The sequence below is a fragment of the Bombyx mori genome, chromosome 26 (genome assembly GCF_030269925.1).
Source record: "Bombyx mori chromosome 26, ASM3026992v2".
Taxonomy (NCBI): Eukaryota; Metazoa; Arthropoda; class Insecta; order Lepidoptera; family Bombycidae; genus Bombyx; species Bombyx mori.
The window spans coordinates 2,468,261-2,493,130 of record NC_085132.1 but is presented as its reverse complement, the minus strand read 5'-3'; the positions used below and the strand labels follow the sequence as shown (position 1 = coordinate 2,493,130).

The 24,870-nt window shown below is 37.3% G+C and overlaps 2 protein-coding genes across 2 annotated transcripts in view; one reads left to right on the top strand and one right to left on the bottom strand.

Moving 5' to 3' along the window:
* LOC101737794 (homeobox protein HMX3-B) overlaps nt 1-19,306 on the bottom strand; it is a 47,619-nt gene extending 28,313 nt beyond the window's left edge. The window contains exon 1 of the mRNA XM_038020683.2: nt 19,039-19,306. The gene's annotated coding sequence lies outside the window, so the exon portion shown is untranslated. The remainder of the gene's footprint in view (nt 1-19,038) is intronic.
* Nucleotides 1-24,870, top strand: part of LOC105842535 (uncharacterized) — an 81,243-nt gene that overhangs the window by 10,007 nt on the left and 46,366 nt on the right. The window lies entirely within an intron of this gene.

Sequence of the window (24,870 nt, the reverse complement as noted above, 5' to 3'; positions counted from 1 at the left end):
AAATTCTTGGCTGTAATTATTAGAGCTAGAGTTTGCAGCAAAAGCAGACGCTAATAATTCCGAGTTATTTTTTGGATCACCACTTAACTGTCTATCATTGTTTTTTAAGACTATTGTTTGTTTTTTGCTTTTTTGTCCATTAATAGCGTTTATTTTTTGCCATACAATCCCTGGCGGAGTGTAACTATTAATGGAAGTGATAAAACTTTCCCAACTTTTCTTTCTGCTTTCTTTAAATATTCTTCTAGCATTGGCTCTTTTCCTTTTGTAATCTATCTTAAGTGAATCTTGAAGATTTTGGAGATCGTCCAAACGATTTGGACTTTTTTGGTAATATTCGGCTTTTCTTTTTTCTTTTTTATAAAGTCTATATGCTCTTTTTGATTCTTTAAGTGATTTATCACACTCGTCGTTCCACCATGGCACTTGTTTCTTTTTAATTTTCCCTGTTGTTTTAGGTATATGTTTTTCCGCTGAACCGAGAAGTATTTGATTAAATTCATCAACTAAGTCATTAATTCTGGTCAAAGATTCGGGTGTAACTTTACTTAGTTGGTTAATTTTAATTTCTATATCAGAACGAAAGTTAGGCCAGTCTGTCATCTGATATTTGAAGTGTTGCGGGGCGTTTTCGTTAGCGGGGCTTAAATCTATCTTTAATGTAATTATAATAGGGTAGTGATCACTGTCGTATAGATCGTCTAATGCATACCAGTCAAAGTAAGTTGATATACTTCGTGAAGCAAAGGCTAAATCGATACTGCTGGTGTGACCATTGCTATTATTAAAGTGTGTGGGCTGATTAGTATTAAGGAGAATCATATTTTCGTCTACATCTAACCAGCCAGATATAATTTTACCCCTCAGATCACAGTGATCTGAACCCCAATAAAAATGGTGGCTATTAAAGTCACCCAATAATACAAAAGGTGTTGGAAGCTGATTTTTTAGATGATTCAGGTCATTTTCACTTGAGGGGCAGCTATTGGGCAAATAGATGTTACATATTGTAATAGCCAAAGGATATTCTATTCTTATTGCTATCACTTCTAGTGGGCTGATAATATCGACCTCTTTGGGCAGTGTGTGTGATTTTACATAAGTAGCTACTCCACCACTAGCTATACTGCTATTTGATCGATTTTTGAAAAAATGAATATAATTCTTCAACTTAGCACAGTAGTTATTTTTAAAATTAGTTTCTTGGATACAAATACAAAGAGGGTCAATATCATTTAATATACGTTGTATATTCTCTAATCGTCTATGAAAACCGTTAACATTCCACTGTAAAATTTTCATTATGTCAAATAACTAAATCACTTACCTTATTTTTAAGAAAATTGTAATAAAAGAGACTATGGCTTGTTACTGGTTTCTAACAGTTTGATAAGTTCTAGTTTCTTAACTAATCTTGTACATCTATTTTTGAGGTTCCTATTTAAATTCATTTTAGTGCGGAGAAATGTGCACATATCAATTAGATCCGGGATATCATCTGTATAGTCTTTGATAAGTTCTTGAAGATTTTGTTTGCTACGGGAATTATCTAGAAAACTAATAAACTGGTCTAAGGTGAGTGGAAAGTGAGGTTGTATTTCTGACTGATCCAACTCTGTTTTAATATCCTTCCAAACTTGTTCTTCAGTTCTGTCATCGAGAGTTTTCTTCTTCTTCTTGAGTGACTTAGGGGTCTTCTTTAGTTCTTCGTCCAGAGACCAATTACTGTCGGTTTCATCCGTGTAATCACTGACTATAATATTACTGTCATCTAAAGTAGGTTCAGCTTGATTTATTTCCGGTTGTGATGGTTCTGAAGAGGTAGATGGATGAATCCGCTTAACACCTTTGTATATGTCAAATTTATTGTGTGGTAGTAAGTTTGTTGGTACTTGCGGTTTGGAAATTTCGGTAGGAGGGTAGATTTGGTTTATTTCAGATTCAAGATTAATTGTAGAATTGAGAGACTGTGACGGTAGCTTGTTGGTTTCGACTGTAGTGTCATTGGAAGTAGTTGGTTTTTCTTGCGTGAGGTTGTTAGGGCCTTTGGTACCAAGAACCTGTTGACTGCTTTGCGGACAGTATTTTGCCAAGTGTCCCATTCCATTACATACAAAGCATTTCATTGTTTCGTTTGTAATATAAATCCAATAATTGGTTTCATCATAGTTAATTTGCATCGATTCTGGTAATCTTTTTTCATCCTCAGGGGAAACGTATACTTGTCTCCTAAAGCTCATAATGTGTGAAAAACCAGGGTCCGGGATGCCCACTTTCATGAATGTTATGGGAGACAATACTTTAATACCCATTTCATTAAATTTTTCTTCTAAGATATCGTGCGGAATTATGGGGCAAACGTTGGATAAAACGATACGTTTGTTTCTTGTTATCAGCGGCCGAATCTCCAATACGTGGTCTTTCACTTTAACGTTTTTAATGACGTCAACCAATTCGTCAGCTGTTTGTTTTGAGTCCAAGTACACGCAGATTCTCGAGTTGGAAATGCGAGAAATGAAGCGGATTGACGTTGATTTGGTCACTGCGGAAAGGGCTAACAAGTAGTCTCGAATCATGATTCCGTCGATTGAGTTTATAATAATAGCTTGATCTTTCTTCGGGTAGCTGGTTTTAGATGTGACATTGGCATAACTTTCGGTGGGGGTAGGTTTATCCATAGTGTCAGAAGGGGCTCCCGTTGCCAGGAGTACCCCTAACTTGACAAACGGTGTTAAAACAGAACACTCGGTAGTGATATTATATTCGTAATTACTCGTTAACCGCGCCGCGTCGACCGATACGTGTGAACCGTACGGGGACCGCAAGGCAACTCTGAAAAACATACTTTATTGCACACCAAAACACAATTAACATTAGAAAAACAGTCAACAAACAGATACATTGGACTTGAGGTCAGCGTCTCAAATGCATTTCTGATAAGAAAAATTATAGTTTTCTCTTACACGGTGTTTCCGACATTGGGGAAGTTATTCGTAAATATGACATAAGATCGTATTTGAGAAATTTGGTTTGGGCAACACAATTTCAGAGGCATGGCAACATTCATGTTTTGATGTCTATGGGTTCTAGTATTATATAGCATTAGGCCAAGGCTTAAATTTCGTCTGCTTAAAATAAAAAATTTAAGCACTCTGAACTGTGTCTGGTCTCAGAGGATAAACCTTATTACCGAGCTGAGTGTTCATCACAATAAGCTTTATTATTACAAAAAAAAAACAACCTTATAATAGATATTTTTTTCAAGTCAATTCGAAAATACGATTACTTAAGGTATAAGAAAAAAAATCCTGAAGATTTAGAAACCGAATGATTCTTTATTTATAATTCAGAGCGTAGGCAATAAGGGTAGGCGGAACCCTCCTAATATTAGCTTAATGCCCCTGGGACACCCCTAAATAAGCCTTAGAACAATAAAGCACTTTAATGTACTGAATTATAAATAATATTAACCGTCTTAGACGTTATACGGGATTTTGTAAATAGATTCGAAAGATTTTTTGCGGTTGGCACTATTAATGCGTGCTTACTAGGTTTTATTTGTAACTCAACATTGGGAAATGAGATCGAAGCGTTGTGAGGAACGGAGTTGTGTGAATTGGTTTTGCTAATTTATTTGTTTACCTTATGCACAGAAGTACAATGGCGGACTTTTTTTATCCTACCTATGCTGATAGCCTTGAGAGGCTATTTCAGCTTCACCCTAACGTTTGTAGGTGAGCTCGCGGGGCTCAACCGGAGAGTTGCTAACACTGACCCTAGCAAGAGCAGTGCTTCGCAGAATCTACCACCGGATCGGAAACGCGACCCACTGAGAAGATCCGGCGAGAAACTCAGTGGGCTGTGTCTATGTCTATGGGTTAGTTCGCTCGTCGAGCCCTTCGTCGCAAGCGACGGGTTCGACGAGGACGGTGACCGGTACGGTGGCGGACTTAATGCCCGAGGCATTCTCTACCGGTCAACCATTTAAATCAATTTAGTGATTCAGGTTTTAAATGTGTAACAACTGTGGCTTATTAACTAATTCGTTTCTCTAGCATAGGACCTAGATAGGTCTTATCGCAACCTAATCCAGTGATTCGGCCCTTATTAATAAATTCATAAAAGCTCAACCCACAAACGCATCATACAACATCAATTTTAAAACAGCCATTGGCAATGTCGGTCGACACTGATCATCGTGTTACGATAAACGCTAGCCACCGTTTTGTTTTGTGGTCGATGTTCACATTATCTGTATTTTTCAATTTAAAATTTTGCCTGTAACAGTGACAATGCGATGATCATACGTAAGAAATAATACGGAATGTAATTAAATATGTTTATACGATTTAATCTCGCGTGTGTGTGTTTTTTTATTGCTTAGGTGGGTGTACGAGCTCACGGCCCATCTAATGTTAAGTGGTTACCGGAGCCCGTAGACATCTATAACGTAAATGCTGCCACCCATATCGAAATATGAGCTCTAAGGTCTCAGTTTTTACAGTACAACGACTGCCGCGTACTGCAAACTGAAACGCATTACTGCTTCACGCCAGAAATAGGCACGGTGGTGGTACCAGCCCGTGCGGACTCACAAGAGGTCCTACCATCAGTAAAGTGGATAAAATTTTATATTTAACTAGCTGACCCGGCAGACTTCGTAGTGCCTCAATCGATAAATAAAATACCTAAACATTTGTATAAAATAAACTTAAAACAAACAAAAGGAATCCATCCGACGGGGGACACATCAAAAGAGAAACAAAATTGTTATTATATTTTTTATTTAATTCTGAGCATTTTCATATTTATCTTTTAAACTTTCTCCGGACTTCCGCAAATAATTCAAGACCAAAATTAGCCAAATCGTTCCAGCCGTTCTCGAGTTTTAGCGAGACTAACGAACAGCAATTCATTTTTATACTTATACCTAGTCAGGTCATAAATTCTGTCACATATTTAATGTAAAATAATTGAAACAAGTTTATTCATTATGTAACCATTCATATACCAAAATGAACTTAACAAAACATAGATTCTTATGACACTAAAGTTTATTCAAAATGACCTCCGTGATTTTGAATACAGGCCTTCAATCTGCGCGGCCAGTCGTCTATCGCAGCACGAACGAGGTCCATGTCAATATCGGCGGCTGCCTTAATCAAGGATGTCTTGAGTGACTCCAAATTGGGATGAGGCTTTGAGCACACCTTTTCCTCCAAGTGTTGCCATATCTTGTAATCTAACGGATTCAAATCTGGACCGGAGGAGGGCCAGTCTTCGTGCCGGATGAAGTCGATTTCACGCGCCGCCAGCCAGTCTTGTGTGCTCTTCGCTCTATGAGCTGGCACCGAATCTTGTTGGAATACCCAGTGGCTGTTATTGAACATGGTATGAGAAACAGGTTCCACAAGGTTCGTCAGGACTGTATTTTGATACACAACTGCATTCGTTTTTACACCTTTCTCACAAAAATGTACCTCTGTTAAGCCCCAATAAGAAACTCCCAACCATACCATGAGCGAGGATGGAAAATGACCTCGTTGGACACGCGGAATACGGTTGCTCGCTTCTTCACTACTGTGTGCGTACACCTTATCATTTTGGTTGTTGTAGCTCTCTTCTACAGTAAAAATTTTTTCATCCGAAAAAAGAATTTCCCGGTATTTTTTTCCCGCGTACCACTTCAACAAAGCGCGGCATCTCTTCAGTCTCAGGTCCATTAGACGAGCAGTCAAACGATGTCCTGTTTTTATTCGATATGCCCGAAGCCCTAAGTCTTCATTTAACACCCTTTTCACCGTGGTTCTGCTTAACCCATCTGAAGGGCCAACAGTTTCTGCTTACGTTTGGGATTTCTTTGAATTCGCGCCTTCACAGCTTTTATCACTGCTGGAATCCTAACAGACCGAGGGCGACCACTTCTTGACCTGTCATCTACACTAGAGTCTTCATTGTATCGTTTGATGGTACGATAAACGAATCTTTTGGTTATATTCAAATTTTTCAGTATGTTAAAAATTTGAATTGGCGCGTAACCGCAACGATGCAACGCAATAACTGCAACACGGTCTTCTTTAAGCGTCCACTCCATATTTAAAAATGAGTAAAATTCTAAAAGTATACATATTTATTTTCATGAACAATTCGAAATTCGAATTCAATAAACTTTTTTGTGGCCAGCATTCTAAAAGAAAAGTTTTTACTGTGTGACAATACTTATGACCTGACTAGTTATATTTAATTAACGGAAATGTATAGTTGATGGGCGATTTGTCGCGACCCCGTCGATAAAACCTCGATTTTTACGCGCACGTCCGACTCCATAGCGATGTATGATAAGCAAGTGTGTTATGAAAGTAATTAAAATAATATTTGACGTGTGCTTCCTCAATTAAACTATTTATTTATGAAATTGCACCATATTCGCTTTGCTTTCCCTCGGTTTATGAAGAGAGTATTAAACCTGTTTAAAAAGTTTTACCACACGCTTTTACTGGTGGTAGGACGTCTTGTGAGTCCGCACGGGTAGGTACCACCGCCCCGCCTATATCTGCCGGGTGAAGCAGTAATGCGTTTCGGTTTGAAGGGTGCACAGCCGTTGTATTGTAAAACTGAGACTTTAGAACTCATGTCTCAAGTTGCGTGGCGTAATATACGTTGTCGATGTCTATGGGCTTCGGTAACCACTTAACACCAGGTGGGCCGTGAGCCCATCCATCTATCTAAGCAATAAAAAGAAACTGTTTAAGTTATTGAACAACAAATACAGGATGCTGTTTATATTAGTGGTGAATCGCCACCAGTTTTTCTTGTAAGGTTTCTAACAGAGGACTAATTCTAATTGCGGTTAATAAGACTTGCGTAATCTCTATATATAAAAATGAATTGCTGTTCGTTAGTTTTGCTAAAACTCGAGAACGGCTGAACCGATTTGGCTAATTTTGGTCTTAAATTATTTGTGGAAGTCCAGAGAAGGCTTAAACGGTAGATAAATATGAAAATTCTCGGAATTATATAAAAAATAACAATTTTGTTTTTCCTTTGATGTGTCTCCCGTCGGTCTTTTATTTACCGTTTGAAGCACTACGAAGTCTGCCGGGTCAGCTAGTAATAAATATAAACAGCATTGACTGACTAGCACGTGATTTGATCAGACCTTTTTATTTAAGGTTACAAATATGAAACTAAACATAATATTTAAGAATTAATGTTTTGAACGATCGTTTAAGAATATGTACCTAGATGAAAAATGATATTTTTTTCTCATTTGTACACGAACTATCTTTTGCAAAGCAAGAAGCTTAAATGAGGCCATCAGCGCGAAAGTGGCCTAACCCACATTTTTTTTATGACGTATGTTGGAATTTATTTAAAATTTAATAAATTTTGATGTAAAACCGGCCTATCCATAGTTTCATTCATAGATAACAGATAGCTTTGTAAGCATTATTTTTGCGCGGATTGTTTTTTTTGCTTACTCAAATTCAAATTCATGAAAATTCAAACCTAATTGCCTCCATATAAACTATGCTTAGGCCACTTTTGTGCTGAGGGCCTCAAATATTGTCGTAATGATGTCAAAACAATGTGCAGCCATCTAAGTCCTACTAGTGGCCCCGCAGTAGTCGAGATTCGACTATAATTAATGAAATTATAAGTTTAAAGATTATTATGGTTCTATTGTCAAACACTATTATATTTCGATAATATAATCACAGTATTCGCCAAAACTGCACTATAGATCAATAATATTAAAGAAAAACAATATTAATATATTTTAAATACGACCAGAGACTTTAAACAAAAACAAAAGTTTCCCATTTGACAGTAAACAAAGAGTATATTTTTATGTATGTGTTGTGTCAAATACATGGTAGTGTGTGTAATGTTTTCTTTATTGATTTAAAGTATCTTTTATGCATTATTTAAAAAAAAAATTAACATTGTCCACTCCTTCTCTATATTCTCTATAAGTGTGAGAAATTTCATACTCCTCAATTTTCGTAAAAAGGGGTACAAAGTTTTTGGTTCACGTATTAATATATAGATATAATCGAATACGTAAGTAAGAATTCGTGATAAATGTGAATCGTCTCGTAGGGCGACACTAAGTCGCCGATGTCCGACAGTCTACACGAAATAAACAAACACGAGTCATTTTATAATTACCTAAGCGTTTAACTCATCGCGACGACTCAGTCTAGACCAAGTCTGGCTCAGTGAGCGAGCCACTCGGAAAACATTCCAAAACATAAACTCATTAAGAATCAATTTCTTCTTCTTCTTTTTAGTCGCATACTCCATTGCTGAAGGTCGTGTCCCTGAAAGCCCTTCGTGGCTCTTTGTACCATCAGTTTCCATCCTTCGGTTTTCGGCTTCTCTGAGGGCGGTCGCAACATAGAGTCCAGTGAGCGCAGTTATCTGATCTGACCAGGCCGGCCGGCGGGTCTTTTCCCTTCTATCTTGCCCACCACAGTAAATTTTTCAAAGTTGTCTGGTGGCCGCCGAGCAATGTGACCAAAGTAACCAAGAATCTTCTGGTAACAAATGGTCGACAGTCTCGTTTCTATGCGAAGTTGCTCGAGAACAGATTTGTTTGTTCTATAAGAATCTATAGTGCTTATAAAATATGCTGCAGGATAATCGTCTCCGATGGTGCGGCCGCATAAGCCGCGGGCCTCTAGGCTATGCCGGAAAAAAATGCCACAGATACGTACCAGCTCCAAGATCCCGGGGTAGACCCAACGCTAGTTGGATGTGGTAAAGGCGGATATAGACGATTACAACCTTACCCAGAAGGACACCGAAGACAGGACAAAAGCTGACCCGTATTTTTTTTATTACTTAGCTGGGTGCACGAGCTCACAGCCCACCTGGTGTTAAGTGGTTACTGGAAACCATAGACATCTACAACGTAAATTTACGCCACCCACCTTGAGATAAGTTCTAAGGGGAGATAAGTTCTAAAACCCTGGGACTAGACCGGGAAAACAAAACAAAATTCGATATTAAGCCGCGCCTTTAATCAGGCCACAACAATGTATTTATAAGTGGATACAACAATCGTGTTACAAAACAATTAAAGACGACCCGACCGGCCACTCCTACGGACATAAACACGTTTTATTGTTGCAATTTAACTTGCTTGCTTTGCCTAGTTCAAAGCGCAAACGGGCATTTCGAAACGCTATTTTATCTAGTACCTACCTACTCTGTATTCGTACACTTTATGCTGTTAAAAAGGTCTCTAAAATAAAACTACATGTGTTGCATTCAGTTTAACGCCTTCCCGCGCATTTAGGTACTGTTTGCTACTGCTATGCTACTGTTGTAGCATTTATCTATCTATCTATCTATCTATATATATATATATAAATGAATTGCTGTTCGTTAGTCTCGCTAAAACTCGAAAACGGCTGGACCGATTTGGCTAATTTTGGTTTTGAATTATTTGTGGAATTTCAGAGAAGGTTTAAAAGGTAGATAAATATGAAAATGCTCGGACTTAAATAAAAATAACAATTTTGTTTTTCCATTGATGTGTTCCCCGTCGGACGGATTCCTTTTGTTTGTTTTAGGTGTATTTTATACAAAAGTTTAAGTCTTTTATTTATAGATTGAAGCACTACGAAGTCTGCCGGGTCTGCTAGTTTAAAATAGATACCAAAACAAATAGGTAGGGTATATTATTAAAATTCAGAACGTTAAATTTCATTTCATTTCCTTGACACATCCAAATTATGAATGTGGAAGGATTTAGAGAAAGAGGTAGACCTAAGAAGAATTGAACGGATTGATTGAAAGACGATATGTGTAAGAGTATGTGAGCAAAGAAATGGCATATGAGAAGTATAGAACAGTATGGAAGGAGAAAACATGTTGCACATCGACCCCAGGTGACTGATAGGAGAATGATGAGAATGTTAAATTTCAATAAAGCATTTTTTTCTTTTTTTTCTAAAACGCAATGGTAACTCAATGACCATGGTCAATGACCCCTCCTTTAATTCGTTCCATTTATGATATGAGGAATGTAATTCGTAGTCGCAGTGGCCTAAATGATAAGACGGCCGGTGCATTCGTATCGAGCTATGCAATGGTGCCGGTGTTCGAATATCGCAGCAGGTGACAATTTTTCAAACAATTAACGTACTTAACTCATGTTCTAGAAACTTGTACTGTGAAGAGATAACATCGTGTAATAAAAAATCAAATCGACTGCGCTATGACTGTCGCTCAATCTATATACTAATATATAAATCTACAGCGGTTTTTGCGGTTGTTCCGTTATAACTACTGAACCGTGCATCCGATTGACTTGAAACTTGGTATCCCTGTAGAAAATACATGTATTTAATGGATAGGCTAATATTTATGAGTGTTGGACTCCCTATACCAGTTGCGGGGGCGTTAATGATGAGAATCTTTGAGGGGGTGAGAAATGATAATGTTAATTTTAAATGCCCAGCGAAGCGGACGGGTACAGCTAGATGCTATACAGCTGTGATAAACATTAGGTTAGACCTATTCCAACTACGCGCGTTTACGGATAGGCGAGCTCACGAACTCAATCTGTGAGAATTGCTAACACTGACCATGGCAAGAGCCGTGCTTCGCAGAATCTACCACCGGATCGGAAACGCGACCCACTGAGAAGATCCGGCGAGAAACTCAGTGAGCTGTGTCTATGGAACCGGTCCTCTGTTGATTGAACTATGAAATAAATCTTCCCTTCACACAAATAACAATTGTACCAAGTCTCGTCACAGCCGGGAAAACTGTTTAATTTCGCGTTTATTATTGTCATTTTATTGTTTCAAACGCTTCAAATACTTCGTAGTTTTCGTGCCTTTAATATTAAGTGTAGTATTTGCTTTTCGTGCTACGGTCGATTGACATTCCCACTAAAGATAACAAATCCGAGATGAAACTAAGATTACGTAAAAATTAAAAAATAAATGAAATTAGTTACAATTTGTAATTATCAAAGAGTTATTTTTTTTCACCACAAAATTAAGCCTGAGGTGATGCGTGCTTTGAGCCCGCACGGCGAGATAGCGTCTTTCTAACTTCAACTTTCATGCGACCCGATTTCATGTTTAGTAAATCCATTATTACAGATTTAAGAAACGACCTAGCTACCACTGATGACTTTGGGCAACGGTGACCATTTCACCATCGAGTCTGATGCAAGTCTGCCTGCACCTACAATAAAAAATATTAGATCTCATTAACGCGGCATTATCATTATATACAACTTCGTATTCGACCGCGTATTTAAAAAAAAATACTATCCTCGAACGCAAATTTTTCAAACTGGTAACACCGTTTTAAATTACCCTGAACGTTCTCCGAATAAACATCTTATTGTGTACATACCTACGTAAACAAATTACTATTTTTTTACAAATACCTTATTTTTTTAAGCACCGATTAATAATGACATTGCGGTAGGTAGTAACACGATATCGGCACAGATAAAATCAAACAAACCGCCGGCTGCACGGAATCGATGACGCGTTATCGATTCGTAAACGATACTTTTTATCGATTCAATGTTTAAGCTCGACGCGCCTACGTCGGTTCATAAAAAAAAAACTTTTAATATGTTGTTACTACGTAAATAGAAAAAAAAATACAAATTGAAAATCGAAATACGAAAATCGAATTTATCGATAATTGATCACGAAGTGTATACGAGCAATTAAAATAATATACTTGTTTAAAAACAAGAAAAACAAACATTTATATAGCAAATCGAACTATCTGGTGGTAGGACCTCTTGTGAGTCGGCACGGGTACCACCACCCTGCCTATTTCTGTCGTGAAGCAGTAATGAGTTTCGGTTTGAAGGGCGGAGCAGCCGTTGTAACTATACTGAGACCTTAGAACTCATAACTCAATACGAGTGGCGGCATTTACGATGTAGATGTCTATGGGCTCCAGTAACTTAACACCAGGTGGGCTGTGAGCTCGTCCACCAATCTAAACTAAAAAAAAGAAGAAAAAAATATATCACTTAATTTTGTCGTTATATTATCGTGTTGACATCGGTCAGGATATTAGAGATTATGAAATTATTGTATTGTCATCGGTCTTTGATGCGTGTGCGAATTTAAAAGTCAATCGGGCGTCTTAAAGTCGGTTAAAATAACGTTCAAAGATTGTTCAATGCTTCAAAAATTGTTGAAATTGAGTTACCGCAAGCAATCACCCAGAGCCCGACAATTTATCGTTGTATTTGCCATAAATACATTCTTCTTCTCAGTCGGATGCACTCTTGGCAGAGTGGTCGTGGTCATCACTCCGGGTGGTGGTGCGCTTCACAAGACGTCACCATTCCTCGCGTACTGCGGCGCTTATTGTGCACTCGTTAACTGGACCATTTAGAGCTGCCTATATTTGGTCGGTCCATCGTAACGGTATATACTATATTATATACTATATTATATACCATATTATATACCGTTACCGGGTTATTGATTGTCATTTTTAACTTTTCTAAGAAAATAATCATTTAACTTGTATATTTTTTGGATTATGTGAAAACATGAAGTATCACTACATAGTATAAAACAAAGTCGCTTTCTCTGTCCCTATATCTGTCTATCCCTATGTATGCTTAAATCTTTAAAACTACGCAACGGATTTGATGCGGTTTTTTTTAATAGATAAAGTGATTGAAGAGGAAGGTTTATATGTATAATAACATCCATTAAATAGTGCAGAAATCAATAATAAATTACAGTTTCCGAAGCGAAGCGAGGGCGGGTCGCTAGTCTATTATAAACTTTCAGTGTGCCCGTAAATCTCCATGTAAATGGTTGGAAGGGTAGCAGAGCTTATTTCTCAGTTTACAAGCCCTGCCTTTTCAAGTCACATTATCAGCTATTTCTACGTCCTATTCTATCACATTCTACCTGTGGTAACACAGTCCGTATAGATAGGCACTCTCCTGCCAATAATGCGGATCGAAGAGCTTAATAAAGCGTCAAAAGCTCACGTGATTATCCACGGGCTCTTGTTACGTAAGTAAGGGCGCGTACAAAAATTCCGTCAATTCGAGTTTCATTGGTAACACCAAAAAATAGACTAGAAAGAGGGTAGATAGATTTGTTTGCTCCCAACATTCTACCTCACAGCTTGCAGTCTTTTTTTTTCCTACCTATTTTAGATTCACGATTCATGGAACTAGTAGGTGAGCTCGTGGGCTCAAGCCTGACGTTGTTGTTAACACGAACCCTAGCAAGAGCCGTGCTTCGCAGAATCTAACACCGAATCGGAAACGCGACCCACTGAGAAGATCCGGCGAGAAACTCGGTGGGCTGTGTCTGTGGGCTGATTTACTCGCCGAGCCCTTCGTCGCAAGCGACGGGTTCGACGAGAACGATGACCGGTGCTTGGGGTACCTAAAAACAGCGTTAGTGAATCGGGAGGATCCGACTTGCAGTCTACCCGCGGTCATGGCGCTTGCAAACTTACCGAAATACACCGAACTGATTAAGACTAAAAATCATTTTAGGAACCAAATTAAACAACAGTGCTTATTTACATTTGAGTTCATCGCGAACTGTTTCCAGTTATAAATAGTTTAATTGAGAACGCGTCATCAATCCAAGCAGATGTTCACTTGCCGATCTTATCTCTGAATGTTATAAAGTTTACTACACACTAACTCCCTAACCCTTTGCATGCTAATAGGCCGCGTTGCACACCGTAATGTAACTTTGAAATGCAAATTAACCCGGCTTAATAATATAGAGAACGACAAATGTTAAACCTTCGAGCCGAATGTTGTTTGGATCTTCTGTATAACCAAAAACAATAGTCGACATTGTCGTAGTGGCCTAAATGATAAGACGCCCGGTGTAATCATAGCGTGCGATGCGACTGGTCCGGCGTTCGAATCCTACAGGCAAATTAAAACAATTTTTGTAATAAAATATAACACATGATCATGTACTACCAATAATTACGCAAGTTATAATTCTGCGAGTTTCATTTTTATTACACGATGTTGTTCCTTCACCGTGGAAGTCAATCGTGAACTTGTTAAGTACGTATCTCATTAGGAGAATTGGTACCCGCCTGTGAGAATCGAACACCGGTGCATTGCTAAATATTTTGAGTCGTCGTAGCCTAAAGGATAAGACGTCCGACGGAATATGCAATTTCAAAAAGGGCACATGTCGCATATTTTGTCAAATACGTTTTTTCATATACATGTAGTTTTGAGGCTTACCTACACCCATTTTATAATAATTCCAGTAATTTTCAATTGCTAATTATCATTCAAATATATCTCAAAGGTTAATAATTTAAATTTTACACCGCTTTAGAAAATAATCAGTCTCTTTTCATTTCCTGAACATTTTACATTTTCAGAGATGTGCCCTTTTCGAAATTGCATATTCACTTCAATTCGATCGTCCATTCCCAAGATACTAACGACAATTACCTAACGGTGTGAACAATGATGAACCATCTTAACCGTAAAAGGGTTAAAATGATTATACTTTGTAATTTTATTGGTTTCGCGATTTTAACGTGTTCACGTTAATGAGCTAATTTCTTAATTAATACGAGCGAGGGTAGTTTTAGTAATAAACGGGTATATCTGATAGAGACGACAACAGATAGGGATGGAGGTTTTTTTTTTATTAACTCGAACGAGCCGACGTAAATTACGACCTACGCGTTTGAGCGGAGCCCCTAGTGCCCATAGACAACGTGGATGTCGTAGACAAAGGTGCATCAGAAGCGGTAATGTATATAAGACAAATAAGATTTGCTTTACATTGCGTTCTGCGAAGCACTGCTCTTGCTAGGGTCAGTGTTAGCAATTCTCCGGTTGAGCCCCGCGAGCTCACCTACAAACGTTAGGGTGAAGCTGAAATAGCCTCTCAAGGCTATCAGCATAGGTAAGGAAAAAAAAAAAAAAAAAATGTTTACATTGCGTGTAGCGCTCTAAAAATATTTTCAAAAAAAGAAAAAAGGCAACGACTTTCTTGTTAGTATGACAACTGCCTGGCACGCGAAACATAATTAAAAATACTTTTACGGTTTAATCTCGCGTTAAAATGTAATTTAAAAATGCGAAATGAAGCCGTAAAATTACTTTTAATTATATCTAAGATTCGTCAATGTAATTTTAAAAATGCGTGATTAAGTCGTAAAATTACTTTTAATTATATCTACGATTCGGGAATTGCGAAAAAAAATACTTAATAAATCCCTACAGACCTACAGACCATGCGCGAGACAAATTTTTTTCTAAATTAACAAAGAAATAAGTGAATTTAATTTGTGATATTAAATAACAAGTCTTCTACTAAGTATAATCGGGGGTGAGGCCTATTTCTCCCTCGAACTAGTAATACGTTAGAAAAGTCGGGCAGCTAACTGTTGTACTGTAGAATTTAGAACTCATGTCTCAAGTTGGACAGCGGCATTTACGTTGTTGATGTCCATGGGCCCCGTTTACCACTCAACACAAGGTCGGCCGTATATCGTTTAAATGACTATGCAAAAAACAAATTTAAACATAACATCATTGTTTATTTTGACCGAAACACAACTTTTATAATTGTTACTTTGGCGCATATTTTTTTTAATTCCTTACGTAATATACACAATATTGTATAGACACCAAAACGAATTTACCGCGACGCATGTTTTTTTCCCCCTCCCTATGCTAATAGTCTTGAGAGGCTATTTTAGCTTCGCCCTAACATGTAGGTGAGCTCACGGGGCTCAAACCGGAGATGTTGCTAACACTGGTCCTAGTAAGAGCAGTGCTTCGCAGAATTTACCACCGGATTAGAAACGCGACCCACTAAGAAGATCCGGTGAGAAACTCAGTGGGCTGTATCTATGGGCTAATTTGCTCGTCGAGCCCTTCGTCGCAAGCGACGGGCTTGGCGAGGACGGTGACCGGTGCTTGAGGTACCTAAAAGCGCCGTTAATGGATCGGGAGGATCCGTAATGATGTGTTGATGCGAAAAGTAGCGTAAGCCCGCACTACCAATTCGTGATGTCACAATTCCTCCTATCTCCGCCTCAAAATAATTATTCACTCCGATTTGAATCATCCGATTGTTTTCTGGTATCGCTCAAGCTCCTTCCATGGTAGTAAAAATATTTCGGAAAATTCACACTAAAATGACTCGAACTAATCTGAATCGTTTATAGACGTATCGACTTTCGCCTCAGAAAACAAAACAAACTAAGCTGATGTTTATTTGCAAAAGAAAAGAAAAACGCTAAAATTTTATAAATAAAAACTAGAGACATGATTTTAAAGGGTTTTAAAAAAAAATTGACACTAGTTTCGTGACATTAACAGGCGCCATTTTGAAATTTGTTATTACGTATTTTATTAATTCGTTTGACTAATTTGGACGACGAATTATGCATCATTGGGGACATGTTGAAAATTAATGGCAATGATAAAAAACAATAAACACAGTAGTGTTAATTAATTAATTCTCACATGTAAAGTTATTTTAATTGTATTAAATGGGCCCCAATTCTTTGAATGGCACGTCAAAGTTAAACATAAGTAATAATAAAGTAGCGTATCTATACTGTTTTTACTATTACAATTATTTAATAATAACAATTAATCTACACAGAAAAAAAGCAATATTTTATTATTTAAACAGACGCGAATTTTGATATAAAACATTAAATTAAACTCAATTCCAATTAAGAAGTCCCTTTTGACACTTCTTAGAACGTATTCACGTTTCGCATAATTTGAAATAACTAGAAGTCCCGCAGTTTTTTTTTTTTTTTTTATTGCTAGATGAGTGGACGAGCTCACAGCCCACCTGGTGTCAAGCGGTTACTGGAGCCCATAGACATCCACGACGTAAATGCGCCACCCACTTCGAAATATAAGTTCTAAGGTCTCAAGTATAGTTACAACGGCTGCCCCACTCTTCAAACCGAAACGCATTACTGCTTCACGGCAGAAATAGGCAGGGTGGTGGTACCCACCCGCGTGGACTCACAAGAGGTCCTACCACCAGTAATTATGCAAATTATAATTTTGCTGTTTTCACTTTTATTACACGATGTTATTCCTTCACGGTGGAAGTCAATCGTGAACATTTGTTGAGTACGTATTTCATTAGAAAAATTGGTACCCGCCTGAGATTCGAACACCGGCGCATCGCTCAACACGAATGCATCGGACGTCTTATCCGTTAGGCCACGACGACTTATAAACATTCGACAGTTGTCGAAATTCGACTATAATTAATTGGAATTGTAAGTTTGTACACTATTATGATTGTATTTTATACTTCTATAATCACAAATTTCGCCAAGACTACACTATAAAAAATATTAACAAAGACAAACAATATTTAATATATTCTCAATTTGACCACAGACGTCAAGAACAAAAGTTTGACAATAAATAGTATGCATGCGTGTGTGCGTCAAATACATGGTATGTAGTGTGTGTAATGTTTTCTTTATTGATTTAATGTATCTATTTGCATTATTTAAAAAAAATATTAGCATTGTGCACTTCTTCTCTATATTCTCTATAAGTGTGCAAAATTTCATACTCCTCCGTCCGCGCAATTTTCGTAAAAAGGGATACAAAATTTTTGCTTCACGTATTATTTGAAATAATGACCATTTTTTGTGCATGGTCGTAAACTTTTTTTAAAAATACACAATCAATCTAAATAATTATACAATTAATTCACACACACAATAACATAATAATAACATCAGAATCTGTCTCCTGGACTTGGTAATTGGAATAGTGTATAGTAATATATTAAAATACACAAATCAATATTCAATGGAATGTCAAAAAGGTAGGCAGCGGCTTGGCTCTGCCCCTGGCATTGCTGACGTCCATGGGCGACGGTAACCGCTCACCAACACGAGGGCCGTATGCTCGTCTGTCTACAAAGGCAATAAAATAAAAAAAGCTAATTTCAACCTCGATCATAGCGTATGTAGATACTTCAACTTAAATACATATACGGAATTTTGTGTGTGAATGAAATTTCATATTTTTATTTATTTTAAGAAATGTTTATTAAGTCTTAAAATTTATAAACATTGCCACTAAATTTTGAATAACGTTGATTTTTACACAATTCAATAAATAATGACACTGTGGACACGCACGTGCGATCATGTCTATATCTGCCGCGAAACGGACATAACTAATTCGGTTCTAATATTGGAACAGCCTATAAAGAATAATCGGAAATCGAAAAAAAAAAACATAATGGTTTTATTTTTTTATTTCCTTAGACTGCCCTGCCTTCAAGTGGCCACCAGAGCCCATAGACATCGACGGGCATGCCGTTGCAAGGCACAACAACGGTTGCTGACTCGAAATCATAATTGCTTTCTGCTACAAAGAGGCGTAATGGTAGGTAGCTACCCGTGCAGTCTTATAATACGTTCTACTTGTGGGTACTTTCAATTTTTTTTTAAATTAATTATTGGAAATAGACGTGCTTTAACAAAAACCGACTTCAAATAGAAAAAAAAAAGATATTCCAAAACAAATTAATATGCACTAAAAACAATAATCATCGAAATCGGTTGGCGTGATATTGAGTTATTGAGTTTATTCATCTATTTATCGCGCACGTACTTAATGCAAATTTAAGACTTATATGGTTTTCTCATGGATACCATTATCAGAACTGGACTAAATTGAAATGGGACCACACGGGAAGCGTCAGCTTTCTAATAAATAAAAAGAATCATCAATATCGATTCACCCAGTCAAAAATTATAAGGTAACAAACATAAAATAAAAAAAACCTACAGTCGAATTGAGAACCTCCTCCTTTTTTGAAGTCGGTTAAAATTTTTAGGAGACAATGAATACTTTAAGCACTCGTGAGCTGCGTACGTATGACTTATAGAAAAAAACTGAAAACATAGTGTTATATGCCCGGTCTTGAATTTATGAACTGTCTAGCATGAGAGAGTCGCGCGCTTAATATTAAAATAGAATTTCCTTTAATATGTAGTTAGAACAATAAATACCTTTCAAAAACGAAATACTCCTCCCGTGAACAAGGCACACAACATATCAAAGAACTCAGAAGAACTATTTCACATACACAAAAATAATCCTTCAGAGCACTGTCCGTTAGAGATTTAGAGAGAATTCAAAATTCAAATTTCAAAGTTTTAAATTTAGAACAGTTCAAAGACAACGGTTATATATTTTTTTTGGGAAAACGAAACGCGCAAACGTAACATCGGCGTCCCGCCCCGCGCGCTCCCAGCAACTTTACTAAGTCAACTGACATGCACCCTTAGATTTTGGGGCGTCACTCTTCAACAGAACCACCCCTCTGAGCTCGAGTCAACACACCCCTGTGTCCCGTCCTTTTCCTGCAAAAATACAAGTATAAAACCCTTTGATAAACAAACTAAAACCGGCTCTATTTGTAAGTAGTTAAAGTCTTTGAAGACCGCAATTTTATGGTTGCGTCCGAAGGGTGAGCAATCGATTGTATAAGTGAGACACCGCAGGCCTAAAACTAAAGCAATTAAGTGGCGGTGCCTCTGAAATTGTCGAAACTACTTTCGCGTTTATGTGTTTAATGATAATTTCTGTGGCGTCATTATGCTTTAGCTTAAGTTTAATTACCGTGGCGGGAATATAGAGGGTCGCTCAGCTAATGTGTCACAGACTGTAATCTGTCCGAATTTGTTTTAATCTGTACTTTTTTTTTAGGACTAACCTTTCGTTGTTTGCATTAATGCACATCAAAGATTACTGGTGGTAGGACCGCTTGTGAGTCCGCGCGGGTAGGTACCACCACCCTGCTTATTTCTGCCGTGAAGCAGTAATGCGTTTCGGTTCGAAGGATGGGGCAGCCATTGTAACTATACTTGAGACCTTAGAACTTATATTTCAAGGTGCGTGACGCATTTACATCGTAGATGTCTACGGGCTTCAGTAACCACTTAATACCAGGTGGGCTGTGAGCTCGTCCATACATTTAAGCAATAAAAAAAAATCGAACATAGGCTTTCGATAACGATTTTAAGTGTTGCAGAATAAACACATAATATATTTAATTGTAAATTTGACGAGCTAGCGATTTACGGAGGCCTGATACGCATACCGAATGCCTTTCGGGATTTAATAAAACTTATCATAATATAACCGTAGATTATAATGTGAGAGGGTGAAAGGATTAAGCGTCATTTACCTTTTTAATTAGGGTAAAACCTGGATAGATGCCGCAGCGGGATAGATGCCTCATGTTCTAAAAACCTAACTTCCCGCACTCATGACAAAAAATTAATTGAATAAGTAGGAACCACAGTCAGCCTATACCTTATGTACCATTTGACAATCGCGTGGTGACGAAGTGTTTTCCTCGTGCATGTAATTTTCTCCGCGCGGAATTTCACGAACACGTCAAAGATTTAAAGGTTAATATTTAGCGTGGTATAACTTTATAATTAGTGTAAAATTCCATTATATTTTTTACTACGTGAATATATTGGTTCATGGAGTCTGCATCCAGGTGTAAATAAATGCTATTATGTTTATAATTTATTTACAAAAAATTTGGGTATCTATCCTTATCACAAAGGATAGTTGCCCTGATTTTTTGGGGTATAGGTGCCTTTAGGGGCATCTATCCCTCCATACTCTGCCATTTCAGAATATAGCTGAAATATGCCACAAAAACATAAAACACAAACAAATGATTTACAGTTCAAGCAGCGAATATGAAGACAATCCACTTAACTATAAAATGAAAGGAAATAAAACAATAGATTTGCCCCTAAAGAAATCTAAGGGATAAACCTAAAACGCATGTAAATATATCTGCATTGAATGTTTTGAAAACTATAAAAATACGAAGTCGCAATCCGACTGGATTCAATGTTTAATGTTTCAGAACTCGCTACATGAAACGTGTTTTTCAGAAATGATGTAGAAGATGTGGAAAATTTAAAGCACTATCCAGTTAAACTTCAATATGACAAAATAATAAAGATACATTTATTGTGTTAATTTAATATAAAAAAAAATGATTTTGCAATGTACACATTGACACTTAATGTGAATATTTTATAAACAATTAAGAATTTATATTTTTGTTGAATAAATATTTGTAAAATTTAATTTAATAAAAAAATAGGATAATGCATGTTGAAACTAAAAAATTTGTAGTTGAGCGCTTACCTTAACGCTTTAAAATTTTAATTATGATCATTTGTGTGATATGAGAATTATCTTTTAATTATAAACATTCAAAGACTTAAAAAATACAAAATATTTTTTTATTATTATGACCCATGTTTCTTGGAGACAATTGCTCTGTTAGGAATAGAACTTCTTAATATTTGGATTGGTTTTTTCGTTTACACGGTATAAAGGGCATCTATCCTGCACTGCAGGCATCTATCCTACTCAGTATTTTCTTGGTGGGGCAACTATCCATACAGGTAGGCATCTATCCTCCAAAAAAAGGTTCTACGAAAAACGAATTTCTGCAAAATCTGTATTTGATAGGTAAAAAAAAATTTATACTAATTAAACATAAAGGATTGAGCTAACTACGCTAATAGAAATTATTCGTATAAAATTAATATTTTCAAAATTACATGACTATTTCAAAAAGTGGGGCATCTATCTCGGCTTTACCCTAAAGGTGCGTTTTATTTGGTATTAGCATCAACAGTTTGATGTTTGTAATTGAATTTTTGAGTGGGCGAGCTTACAGCTCACCTGGCGGAGCCCACAGACATCTAAAACGTAAATGCCGCCACCCACTTTGAGATATAAATTCTAAGGTCTCAAGTATAGTTACAACGGCTGCCCCACCCTTCAAACCGAAACGTATTACTGCTTCACGGCAGAAATAAGCGAGGGGGTGGTACCTACCCGTGGGGATTCACAAGAGGTCCTACCACCAGTAATTACGCAAATTATGATTTTGCGGGTTTTGATTTTTATTACACGTTATTAGGTTTGATGGTATTCCTTCACCGTGGAAGTCAATCGTGAACATTTGTCAAGTACCTACTTATTTCATTAGAAAAATTGGGACCCGCCTGCGGGATTCGAACACCGGTGCATCGCTAGATATGAATGCACCGGACGTCTTATCCTTTGGGCCACGACGACTTCTGACTGTTGTCTTCTCGGAGGCTCGATTCCCGTATCGGGTAAACATTCGTGTAATATACAAGCTCTTTAGCCCTTCGTCCGAATGCTTTTTCACGCCATTACGGATCCTCCCGATCCATTAACGGTGTTTTTAGGTACCTCAAGTACCGGCCACCGTCCTCGTCGAACCCGTCGCTTGTGACGAAGGGCTCGACGAGTAAATTAACCCATAGACACAGCCCACTGAGTTTCTCGCCGGATCTTCTGTGGATCGCGTTTCCGATCCGGTGGTAGATTCTGCGAAGTACTGCTCTTGCTAGGGCCAGTGTTAGCAACACTCCCGGTTTGAACCCCGTGAGCTCACCTACTAGTTCGGTGAATCTAGAATAACCCCTTCGAGGTTACTAGAATAAGTAGGTTTTTTTTATCTTTTATATATGTATTTATTTCAACTGTATGCCAATCTCTGGTAACCATAGCACAGGCAATCCTAATTCGGGGTAGAATGACCGGTTGATTCTAATTTAGTCCCTTTTTAATTTTTATGAAGATCTAATTATAATTATTTATTATTCAATATTATATTGACTTCGATGAAATTTGCTTTTTTTTTTTGTTTTGTAGAAGTCGATTCTTTTTTCCATCATAGTTTAGCAGTACCTAAGTGAATAAATCGTTTGCTATTTTTTATTTTGAAATAATAAAGAAATCATCTGAAAAAAAAACCAACTGATATAACATATTTATAGCTAACTAGCGTCCCGCCCTCGCTTCGCTTCGGAAACATTAAAACACACACGAAAGCAAAAAAAATATTTTTTTTTTTTTTTTAATAGTAGCCTATGTTCATCAGGGACAATGTCGGCTTCTAATGGAAAAAGAATTTTTCAAATCGGTCCAGTAGTTTCGGAGCCTATTCGAAACAAACAAACAAACAAATCTTTCCTCTTTATAATATTATTATAGTATAGATAATAGTATGTAGTCTATTAAAACAAATAAGAAAATTGTTTGGTGAACAGAGAAGAAAACGTCTTTTCCCTGTCTTGTTGTTGATGGCTTAAATGCTTATATATGGATATTTTTAACCGACTTAAAAAAATGAGGAGGCTCTCAATTCGACTGTAAGTTTTATTTTAATTTTATGTTTGTTACCTCATAACTTTTGACTGGGTTAATCGATTTTGATGATTCTTTTTTTATTAGAAAGCTGACGCTTCCCTTGTGGTCCCATTTCAATTTAGTCCAGTTCTGATAATGGTATCCGTGAGAAAACCATATAAGTCTTAAATTTGCATTAAGTACGTGCGCGACAAATAGATGAATAAACTCAATAACTCAATATCACGCCAACCGATTTCGATGATTATTGTTTTAAGTGTATATTAATTTGTTTTGGAATATCTTTTTTTTTCTAGTTGTAGTCGGTTTTTGTTAAAGCATGTCTATTTACAATTATTGTGTATGCATTCGTTTCATTCGCGTTGTGGAGGACAACGTCTGTCGGATCCGCTAGTATGTTATAAAACCTATTCCTCAAATTATTTTAATTATTTATACGCCTAATCGTCGGTAGCCTAAGGAGCTAGTTAACTACACGCTCACGGGCTCAACCTGAAAGAATTTGCTAACACTAGCCCTAGCAAGAGCAGTGCTTCGCAGAATCTACCACCGGATTGGAAGCGCGACCCGCTAAAGCGATCCGCCGAGAACTGTGTCTGAGGGCTAGTTCGCCGAGCGAAATGATTAATCTATAAAAACACATTATAATAGCCAATGACATGAAATGAAGACATGAGTGTATGAAGGAGTTAAGTACCTTTTTTAAGATTTTGAATGAAGGTGTTATGTGCCTATAAACCATACTAGCTTTTGCCCGCGTCTTCGTCCGCGTGGAATAGTTCACAAATAATGCTTTAGAACAAATTTGGTTAGTATAAAAAACGTTATAGAGAGCCAACCTTAACATATAGACATATGCTGTCGCGGACTTTTTTTTAGATCTTTTAAAGGGGAACAATTCTGTCTTACATTATTTTAGCGAAACTTTAATCGTTTCTGCAGCGCACGCAGCGGAAGCTCTCAAAAGGTAAAAATAACCCCGATTTTGAAATATTCTTTATTCGTGCTCCGTTTGCATTGGTATAATCGTGATGTTATATAGTCTATAGCCTTCCTCGATAAATGGGCTATCTGACACTGAAAGAATTTTTCAAATCGGACCAGTAGTTCCTGAGATTAGCGTGTTCAAACAAACAAACTGTTCAGCTTTATAATATTAGTATAGATTAGACCTTAAAACTCCAGGCTTAAAGGTTGAATGTAGGGGAGAAAAATTACAAGTAAATACCTAACAAAAGTTTGTTACACGTTTTCCCAAAATTAACAAATTGTACTTATATCATATCCCGTTCATCCACTCATGTCTTCAAAATTAATTGATTAACAAAATCAAACTCACCAAGTGAATGCTTACATAATATTAAATCGAATCCCTGAGACGTCCAATTACGCGGATAAAATTACGTAAATTTATATTAAAGAGATATGCTTTTTATTTGTTCGCTATCCGTAGGTACTAGGGCGATTTTACTGGCAAATTAGTCATTAGGCCTCTTCAGAGAGATGAGGCGGAAGCGCAGGAAACGCCTCAGGCTACCACACTAATTTAGCAGTCCACCCCCTGTCGCCCCCGGGACGGAAGGGTGAAGGACGCGCAACCAGACAATATTGCT